This window comes from Danio rerio, chromosome 1 (assembly GCF_049306965.1).
Source record: "Danio rerio strain Tuebingen ecotype United States chromosome 1, GRCz12tu, whole genome shotgun sequence".
NCBI classification, from domain to species: Eukaryota; Metazoa; Chordata; class Actinopteri; order Cypriniformes; family Danionidae; genus Danio; species Danio rerio.
In genome coordinates, this window is record NC_133176.1 from 39,501,452 (window position 1) to 39,512,500 (window position 11,049).

The window sequence follows — 11,049 nt, forward strand, 5'->3', positions numbered from 1 at the left end:
GTGTTTGGTGCCTCATTACAAACATATACTGCAAATTTCACATTATACACATTAAAAAAAAAAAAAAAGAGGTAGTTAAACGTATGTTTCTTCAGAGGTGATGCATACATTTGGAATCCGTATATCCTGCATATTGTGTTCTGTTGATGAGCTGTGATAAAATACTGCATGCCTTGCTGCAATTCTTTAAAGCATTATGATACCAGTCTCATTTTCAAAATAAGAGTCCCACATACACAGTAAGTAACACAAACTGTAGATTAGGGGATCCCAACCTTGTTCCTAGAGAGCTACCCTCACAATAAATAAATAAATAAATAAATAAATAAATACATACATACATACATACATACATACATACATACATACATACATACATACATACATACATAAATAATTGAAGATGATTCTTTTCAATTTACTATTTTTATAAGTTAAGTGGTTGTAAACAATTTATTTGGCTTGAATTAAATTGAACATTACTGACAACATTTTATTCAGTGTTTCTGCAGATTTCAGTTGCAACCCTGACCAAACCAACCCGTGCTCATTGTGGAAACGTAGCCCCGCGGACGTTTCTGTGGACCGCGATTTACGTCCCGGGAGGTACGTATTCGAGCTAAGCGGACAAACTGATTGCATCAGGAAAGCCCTCCACTCGGAGGCGAGCCGTCGGCCGGCGAGTGTGAAGAGGAGGGGCGGAGCGGCGCCACACCGCCCCGCAGCGTTCGCTCGAAAAAAAACAAACGCGGCCTTTACGTACCTCCGGCCACGTAAATCGCGGTCTCCAGAAATGTCCGCGTGGCTACGTTTCCAGAATGAGCTTGGGTTGGACCGAACACGTCTGTAATTATCAAGTGCTGCTTCAGGTCCTATTACTTGATTCAGGTGTATTTGATCAGGATTAAAGCTGATTTCTGCAGGAAGGTAGCTCTCCGGGAAAAGGGTTGGTGACCCCTGCTATAGATTAAACTTAATAATAAGGAGGAAATTTATAATTTTTGTAATCTCACTTGGAAACATTGCGACCAATCAAACACTGCTGGGGGTGTGCATATTAGTAAACCTTTGTGGATTGTCACATTCACCGGTATTTTTTACTCACAAGATTTACATGAGAAACAATGATCTTTGAAAGTCATAATGTCACATTACCATGTGCCGAACATTTATTATTTAGCTATGGTATATCCAGATTTTCATTCTGTGTCACAGACATTCATTCTAAGGCAGCTTTAAGAGTGTTAGCAGGTTGGAAATGTTAGAATCAACACTTGACTCCAAAAGCAGCAGAATTAAGGAATTGATTGATCAATTGGTATTTTATTATTTAAGAAGTGACTACATCTACACGGATCCCTTTGGCTAGTCTAAACACCTCTCTAGGACCTGCACTTCACAATGAAGAATGGATATCATTCTCAAGGCCACCGGCATCTCTCAGACTAGAGCTCTGACTCTTTTGTGTGGCCAGAAGAGAACTGATTCCTTGGCTAAGCCTGGCTTCTCCCAAGGTTTATTCTCCATTTCTGTAAACTGGTAGAGTTTTAGTTGTTGCCACTGTCACCTCTGGCTTACTTGGTTAGGGATGATGGAGCTGCTCTTCAGTGGTTCGTCCTTCAACAGTTACATTCGTATTAAACTGAACTGAATCGGTTTGAATCAAACTATAACTACACAGGTATTCAACCTGCCTGACATAAATATGTGCCAGAAAGTGAAATATATGGCCTTTATTTTATTACCCCCTTACTGTTCATCGATGTAAAGTGACTTTGACACAATCCACATTGTATAAAGTGCTATAGAAATAAAATTGACTTGATGTGACTTGGCATAGACACAAGAATGGTTTCAAAATGGCATTATTTTTTATATGAACCTTTTCCAAAACAATGTTGTCTGTTGATTCTAAATCGGCAGATTCTTTCAACACTTCTCATAGCACCCAGATTTTTTAAAAAGTTAAAGTTTGTATTTACTTTCAGGATTTTAAATTAACTCAAGACCTGCTTTAGTCACCCATCTACTACTTGACAACAAGTATACTCCAATCTAACAATGAGTATGTTATTATGTCAGTTTTTGCAGATTCCTAAGATTCAAATGACTTGATCATGAAATGCCAGGTGAGCAAAAAACACATCTTACACATGGGCAAGGCCAGAGTTCAGCTGTGAAGGAAATGGAAAATCCAGCCAATTAGAAAGCAGGTGCATATTTGCATACAGCCCATCAAGAGCAAGTGCCCCTAACATGAGGTGCACTCTAACAAGGGTGTGTGTGTGCGTGTTGGGGAGTGAAATAAGCACCAAGTGCAAAAATCCTGGCTGAAACTACACAAGAAGGAGCGAAACATGTCTCTTAATGAAGCAAGGCACAGTCCTCGGCTATAATTTTCAAAGGCGCGTGGAAAGATTAAAGTCAAAGGAGTCTCCCAATGGCTTCGAGCCTGCGTTTCTTTGAAAAGCACCCCCAGTGCACAGAATCTCAACCCCCCCACTCCAACTCCACAACACACGCACGACCCACCCCACCGTCTTCCTTTCTCTTTCTCTCAAATAACTGAAGCTGCACTTTAGCCACCAAATCTCCCCCCTGATCCTATCATTAAAAGAACACTAGTGTGGGGCTTTGCACACAAGTTGGCGAGCCAGCACGAAGCAGCTCAGTGCTAAACAGCCACCTTCTTTCTGTGAAATACGGATAACAGCCTTAATGCGTAAGTGTGTGTATGTGTGTGTGTGTTTGCACGTACGTATATACTTTGAAATGCATGCTTTCTAACACATTTGTGCCCTCCATGAGACAAGCGTACTCCCGACTCAGTGTACTCTATGTGTACGTTTCAGCACGCTCACACATACAGGCATGTACAATAGGATGAATAATTGATTGTCATGGGGGCTTCATGTGTTAAGAACAGAGGAGGCGTGCCAGTAGCGTTTTCACTTCAAATTTGTATTGTCTTTAGTCTCCGCCAGTCATCAGCATATCTAACACCTGCCTCAGTCAGATGTCTAGTGGTGCCTAAGCCTGGAACCCGCTTTCATCTCTGTACTGTTACTGAAACACAAAAAAAGTATGCGTGGAAAAAAAATCATACCACCACACTGTTTCAAGAGATCATTATCTATCAAGGAAACCAGGCCACAAGTTCGATAGCTCAGCTAACACCATCTCTCTCTGTGTATAATATGTATGTGGGCTAACCTTTGTTTGATTGTGTTAACGTCTGAAATGTTTTTAAAAAACAGAGAAAAGGTCCTTGACAGGTATTGTGAAAAGGTGAGTCAGTGAATGAAAGGAAAGCCATGTAGTTTTTTTAATGCACATCAGTGATAGTAACGATTGAAAAAAATAAGGGATCATCTTTGTCTGTATGCATTAAACATTAGCAATTAAAAAGTGTAAGTTTCAGGCTATGAGAAAGGCTGACTGCGGGTCTCCGTTTTTTTTTTCTTAAGGAACTGCCCCAACTTCCTTTCCTGTTTAACAGGATAAACAGCCTCTTATTTGTGCGGGAAGGCAGTTGCCTACCGTGTTCAACAATGTCAAAATATTCTAAATAAAGTTTTTATTTATTTATTTATTTAATTATTACTGAATTTATTTCACAAACTCTTAATTTAAATAACTTAAAAATAGTGTCATGAAGGTTCAGTAAAAAATCAATACATATTCATATCTTTAATTACTAATAAAAGCCACATAGACTTTAACCGCACCTAATTGTTTCTTCGTCTTCAGGCAATTTTATGTCCCATATTTGTTTTTAAAAAATAAGCACAAAACTCACTTGAACATTCTCATTTTTTTTCTAGATTTACTGGATTAAGTATGGGATTGTGTGATTTTGTCAATTTTATCTGTCAGAAAATAAACATTTGGCCAGCATTACAAATATTTTCACTTGTAGTGATTGAAAATCAGGGTTAGTCTATTGATTTTTTTTTTTTAGCTCTTCTGAAGTAATGAAAATATATATTGTGTTGTCTAAAACTAAATATAAACGTTTCAACATGACCCCTGCTTATTTATTCATTTTCCTTTGGCTTAGTCCCTTTATTTATCAGGGGTCGGCACAGCGTAATAAACCGCCAACTTATCCAGCATATGTTTTACACAGCGAATGCCCTTCCAGTCGCAACTCAGCACTGGGAAGCATCCATACACTCTCGCATTCACACACATACATTATGAGCAATTTAGTTTATTCAATTCACCTATAGTGCATGACTTTGGACTGTGAAGGAAACCGGATCACCCAGAGGAAACCCACACCAACATGGGGAGAACATGCAAACTCCACACAAAAAAGCCAACTGGCCCAGCTGGGACTTGAACCAGCGACCTTCTTGCTCTGAGGCATCAGTGCAAACCACTGAGCCACCCTGCTTATTATTTTAATAATAAAATGTTGTAAATAACAAATTTTTTTATGATTATTATTTAAAATGTGAATTTTCTTACTTTGACCCAAGTATAAATTGTAAATCCAGAGAAAATTTGTTTATTTTTTCCATTGCTGTAAATTTGTTTTAGACTTTTACTTTAAAACTATATGAGAATCCTTTATAAAATATGAATTATTACTTTAAAACTTAAGCATAAAAAACACAAAAATAAGAAAAAAGATTTCAATATTTGTTGTGAAGAAGTGTACTTTTGAAGGTGTGAAAAGGTTGCATATATAACAAATATTTTATATTAAATGAACAAATGGTTTAATTAAATATTTGGAGATTGTCACTAGTTGTGAAAAATGTATCCAAATGTGAAGCACACTGTAAAAAAATAGCATGACCATTATTTCATGACAGAATTTACCCTGCTAAATAAGTTAATCTAATGCACATTTTTTAAAGTAGTGGTCCAGAGTGTATTTTTAGGGCTTGGTTGTGTTTATAAGATGCAAAGCAACATGTGCTCATGCTTCATTTGTAAAAAAAAAAAAAAAAAAAAAAAAAGAAATATTTTCATATATCCTGCTTTGATTATATGCAGCTATTCAGCTAACATAGAAATGACTGTCAAATTCCCTAGTTCCTTTAAAAAAAGGCCCGCCCTCAAGAGGCTCTGATTGGTCAGCTAACATAATGTACAGTGATTCGCGGATTGGCTCCACATCACACCCCTAAAAGCATGCAGTTTTGCCCTGTGTAAACACTGTCAGTCAGAATAGCTGTTAGCAGTATCAGTTTAAGCCTAAATCTCACAGAAAATGAATAGCACTAAGTTGAACCTCTTGCCTGCTCTATAAAATAAAATCTTACAATCTAAAATCTGACAAGTGTCTTTCACATATATTCGGAATAAGCATGTGTAAGTAATATAAATTGTTCACATTATGCTATAACATTAGCACCTCTGCTGGCCATGTCCCTACACTGCACAGGCTGTTTGCGCATGGTGCATGCATATAACCGGAAGCCTTTGTGATCTCTATGTATTTTTTGCAGTCCCCAAACTTTAGCTGTAGGCTTTGCTAAGCTAACTCTGTAAAAGGCAATGTCTCCCTTTGCATTGACTTTTGAGCGTCTTACATTCAGAGATGTTGTTTATGTTCACACAGCTACATTACACCATCAACTAAAGTTTAACACAACAATTACACTGGTTACACACAATTACTTCAGGTTGTCACAACACAGATTGATTACGTTAACTTAATCCTATTTACAAAGTTTAAGTGGATTGAACATAAAACAAATAAGTTGTATCAAAAAACCTTAAGAATTGTTTAGATTCCACTCACTTTAAATAAGTAGTTTTTTCAGTTTGATTCAGTTTAAACCTAGACAGACATGCCTGGTGTATAAATAAGATACGGTTCCATTTCCACTACATAAACGTAGCAACGCAATCTCACAGCAATTCGTAATTTTTTGATTTAGTGGCTAATTCGTATGAATTCGTACAATCTAATTTGTTCAACTTTGTATAATTTGCTCATCACCCAATGACGGTTGGGGTTAAGTTCCATGCCTCCTTTTTAAAATCGTGAATTTTTGTACGACTGAACTTATACGAATTCGTAGAAATTAGCCACTAAACTGAAAAAATGTAAAATACTTACATTTCCTCATGAGATCTGGCTGAAACGTACATGAAAATTACTGTTAATTTTAGCGAAAATTGATTTAAACATTACCATGAAACATTTTTGTTTAAAATAATTTATTAATAAGTAACATTTAAAGAAACACAAGCAACCACTTTTTACGTGGGTTTCCTCCGGGTGCTCCGGTTTCCCCTACAGTCCAAAGACATGCGTTACCGGTGAATTGGCTAAACTAAATTGGCCATAGTGTATGTGTGTGAATGAGTTTGTATGGCTGTTTCCCAGTGATGGGTTGCAGCTCAAAGGGCATCCGCTGTGTAAAACATTTGCTGGATAAGTTGGCGGTTCATTCCGCTGTGGCGATCCCTAGTTAATAAAGGGACTAAGCCGAAGGAAAACAAATGAATGAAACGTGAGCAAACAAAAACTAACAATGAGCAATTAAAGCACTGGAATAGAGACATCAAACCTGAAAAGCCCTCCTTAAAACTCTTTACAGAGTTTTTTAAACATAGTTACGGTGAAACTAAATTCAAATGCTTAAAACTTGCCTCGCATTGTGGCATGACCTCAAACAAACTGCCGCGCACACTCCACGGACTGGAAGTGTGGTATAAAGTGTAAACAGCGATGCAAAATTGAACAGAGAGGCCATCGTTGGGAGTAAGATTCATCCTGCACAAGTGTGGAGACATTACGCCTAGGGCCCCGAGTCCTGCCACTATGACATCACATGGGGCCTGCTAGTCAACTATCAAAGAAGAAGAGTGGGATCGTCTGGGGCCTAACGTATTCATCAATGGCAAAATATTTATACACGCCATTCCCTGAAAGGATATCTCCTTTTTAAAAACCACAGCCTATTGGCACCACATGAAGAGCAACAAGCCATCAAAAAGCCCAGAGAATTAAAAATACAAAACACGGCGATGTTGGAAAAAAACAAGAAACTTCATGAAATGCGGAAATTCTCTTGTCGGAGTAATTAAAAAAAAAAAAGAAGAAGGAAGAGAAGATGATGCCATTGAATTAAGTGGCATGTTGCTTTTTTGACTAGGCAACCTTAGATTTGATGAAGTGCCGTCTGGCTGATCAATAGGATAGAGCTCCAGGTGCTTTTCTTAATTAAGATAATTTATGAAGCTGTTACAATGGGGATGCATTACAAATGGCCCCTCCACACCGCTAGCTTTATACAGTCTGCCGTTTTTTTACACTTTGAGGTGATGCAGTTTGCGCAGTAGAATGTAAATATTGTTGAAAATGTTGAAATATTTACTTTTAATAAATTTTTTGGATTTTTAATACATAAAAGTGTTTCTTACTTAAAAAAAGAGTTGTATTAATAATTAATACAATTTGTAATGGATTTTTGTTGTTGTTTATGACTACACAACACCTTGGCATGTGATGTTTATTATTATATCTTGTCTACTGTTTGACAACTTAATAATAATAATAATAATAATAATAATAATAATAATAATAATTATTATTATTATTATTATTATTATTAATATTATTATTAAAAACAACAATATTAATAATAATAAAAATAAAAATAGCACTGCATTTACAAATAATATTATTAATAACAATAATAAATATAATACTACTACTACAAATAATAATAATAATAATAAATATAGAACTTCTACTACTACTACTACAAATGATAATAATAATAATAATAATAATAATAATAATAATAATAATAATAATAATAATAATAATAATAAATATAGAACTACTACTACAGATAATAATGATGATAATAATAATAATATTAATAATAATAATAATATTAATAATAATAATAATAATTATTATTATTATTATTATAGAACTACTACTACAAATAATAACATAATAATAATAATAAACAGATTTTATGTTGGTTTAATAAATCAAAAGAAAAAAGAAAAGCATTTAAAAAAAATAATTGTAATTTTTGAAAAACTATATAAATTTAATGCATAATAATTAAATAAAAATTGATTTATTAAAAAAAGCTTTGTAAATTATTATTATACACATGATCAATATTTTATTATTATTATTATTATTATTATTATTATTATCTTCATATCTATGATATTATATTATTACTGCAGATGCTATTTCTATTCATTTATGTACCCATTTTATTTAGTTTTTCCAGACACAATTTTCGCTCAGATCTGCATATGTAATTACTGCATCGATGTGTTAATGATCCGCATTGTGTTGTGAAATTGAGTGTTTCACCTGTAGATCAGCAGAAGGGATAGAGTCCTACTCTCCTGGGTTCAGTGACATCACTCTTCACTCCTCAAGCTCTATTGACACTTCTGACAAAGACACAATTAGCTAGGGAAGTTTCACGACCCTGTGGTGGACGAGAGATCAATGTCTCTTGTGGAAACATGTCTACAGACACATGTGAGTCTTCAGTCTTCTAATAATTCTGATTTCAACTGTATATTATTTTGCTAAAAACTTAAAACAATTGTTTTGTTTAATATTGACAGTCAGTTATAAAATTAAGAAATTAATTCTCAAATGTATTGCCAAAGCATATTCATGTATTATACATACTACTGAATTTAAAATATAATTCATTTAAAATATTCAAAATTATTAATAAAAATATAAATAAAAATATGCTGATACAAACACACACACACACACACACACACACACACACACACACACACACACACACACACACACACACACACACACACACACACACAAACACATATATATATATATATACATACAATATGTTAATTTAATTATATAAGATTTTCATGTAAAAACTGTCTATAATGAATGTATCATCATGAATGAAGTTTTATTGAAGTGACTATAAATAATGAATGCAATTCCTTTAACTAAATAGGTTTCTTTCTTTTTTATTTATTTAAGTATTGTTTAAATTAAACTGAGAATTAAATATGATCTAGTCTATCTTATGAATAAATAAATTAATGAATAAATAAATAAATTTAGTTAGCTCACACACATGCAACACAACATGTTATATTTAGTGTCACTTTTAATCAGTTTCGTGTGGGTCAGCTAAATTTTAAAAATAATTAAAAACGAATATATATATATATATATATATATATATATATATATATATATATATATATATATATATATATATATATATATATATATATATATATATATTAATTACTTTAAAATAAGTTCTGTTTAAAATATAGAAATAATAATAAAAAAATAAAGTTAAGAAATGAAAAAATATGTTTTCATAAATATTATTAAATTATAAAGAATTAATGACATAATGCTCAAGCAGAATATATATAAATATATACACATTTATTACGCATTTAGCATTTATTAATCATTGTTCAAAATTTAATAATTAAATATCGACTGTCACTTTTAATAAATTAAATCGTTTTTTAATAAATAAAATGTTATTTTTTCTTTTAAAATGATAATTTGTAATTGATGTTTTTTTTTGTTTATGAATAGTCTTTATGTCAGTGTTATTCATGTGATGTTTATTACTATATCCTGGCTACTGTTCAACAACTTATAATAATAATAATAATAATAATAATAATAATAATAATAATAATAATATAGTACAACTATGTAATATAATAGTACTACTACAAACAACAACAACAACAACAACAATAAATATAGCATACTACAAATAATAATGATAATAATAATAATAATAATAATAATAAAAAAAGAAATGCATTTTTATAACAAATAATTTATAAAATAATCTTTGAACAATTAAATCAATTTAATGCAAATTTACCAAATAAAATGTATTATTTTTTAAAAAGCTTTGTAAATAATTATTATACATGTACATGTTATTATTATTATTATTATTATTATTAATAATAATAATAATAATATTATTATTATTATTATTGTTGTTGTTATTAATATTATTATTATCATGATCATAATTATTAAAAAAAATCAATCATATTATTACAGCAAATGTCATTTCCAACCCAAGCTCATTCTGAAAACGTAGTCCTGCATACGTCCCGAATACGTCCCAGCAGGTACGTACGGCCGCGTTTATTTTTTTCAAGCGAACGCTGCGGGGCGGTGTGACGCTGTTCCCTATCGCGCTTGCTGGCCGGCCGGCCGACCGCTTGCCTCCTTGTGGAGGGCTTCCCGGTGCAACCCGTTTGTCCACTCAGCTCACCGTGCACGTCGGCAGGCTCGAGATGCAGAGAGGAGTTGACCACGGCGATCGGTTTTGAGTCCGGAGAAGAGCGGTTCCAGCAATCACGTAAGACAAAAACAGAATCCCAAAAATTAAGTGAACGAGTTTCGTAACAGGGTGAGAATGTGGTGAAATCCGAAAACGCGGTAGAAAGAGAAAAATCAGGGCTTTTCTTTTTTGGACGGCTTTTTGTAAACTGTTGCTCGGGTTTAGGGAAGCGAGCGGGCGGGCGGGCGTTAATAACGTTAACTAACCTTAACAAGGATGAATAAACACCATAATACATTATTAATTGTTTGTCCATGTTAGTAAAGAAAATACATGAACTAACATAAACTAATGGGCCGTTATTTAAGTGTCACCACTGTAATTTATAACCAAATAATTAAAAATATCTATGCCTTAGAGTCATACACTTACAAACCTGTATAACCTGAATCAGCAGCACAAATAAAGACCGACAAAACCTTAACCTCTCAATATACCCCATTTTCCCCCCTTCAAAGAAAGAAAAGAAAGAAAAAAATCCTTTCAGCACGACACCAAGAAACATAAGATAGCAGAGTAGGCAGGATGCTAACTGTTAAAAACTGAAAAAGTCAGTTTGGAGCGACAACACTGCATGCTTATGCTAGCAGAAAAACGCTTAAACACGTCTGCATGAATATGTGTTGTGCGTGTGAAGAGCCTGACAACAAAGCAACACTGTTTTTTTTCTTCTGCTTTTTTTTTTTTTTGATGAGGAAACACAGCAGTGATGGAGCCC

At 33.6% G+C, this 11,049-nt stretch overlaps 1 long non-coding RNA gene across 1 annotated transcript in view; it reads right to left on the bottom strand.

The window, feature by feature from the left end:
• The window catches only part of LOC141386125 (uncharacterized), a 33,175-nt gene that overhangs the window by 15,424 nt on the left and 6,702 nt on the right, over nt 1–11,049 (bottom strand). The window lies entirely within an intron of this gene.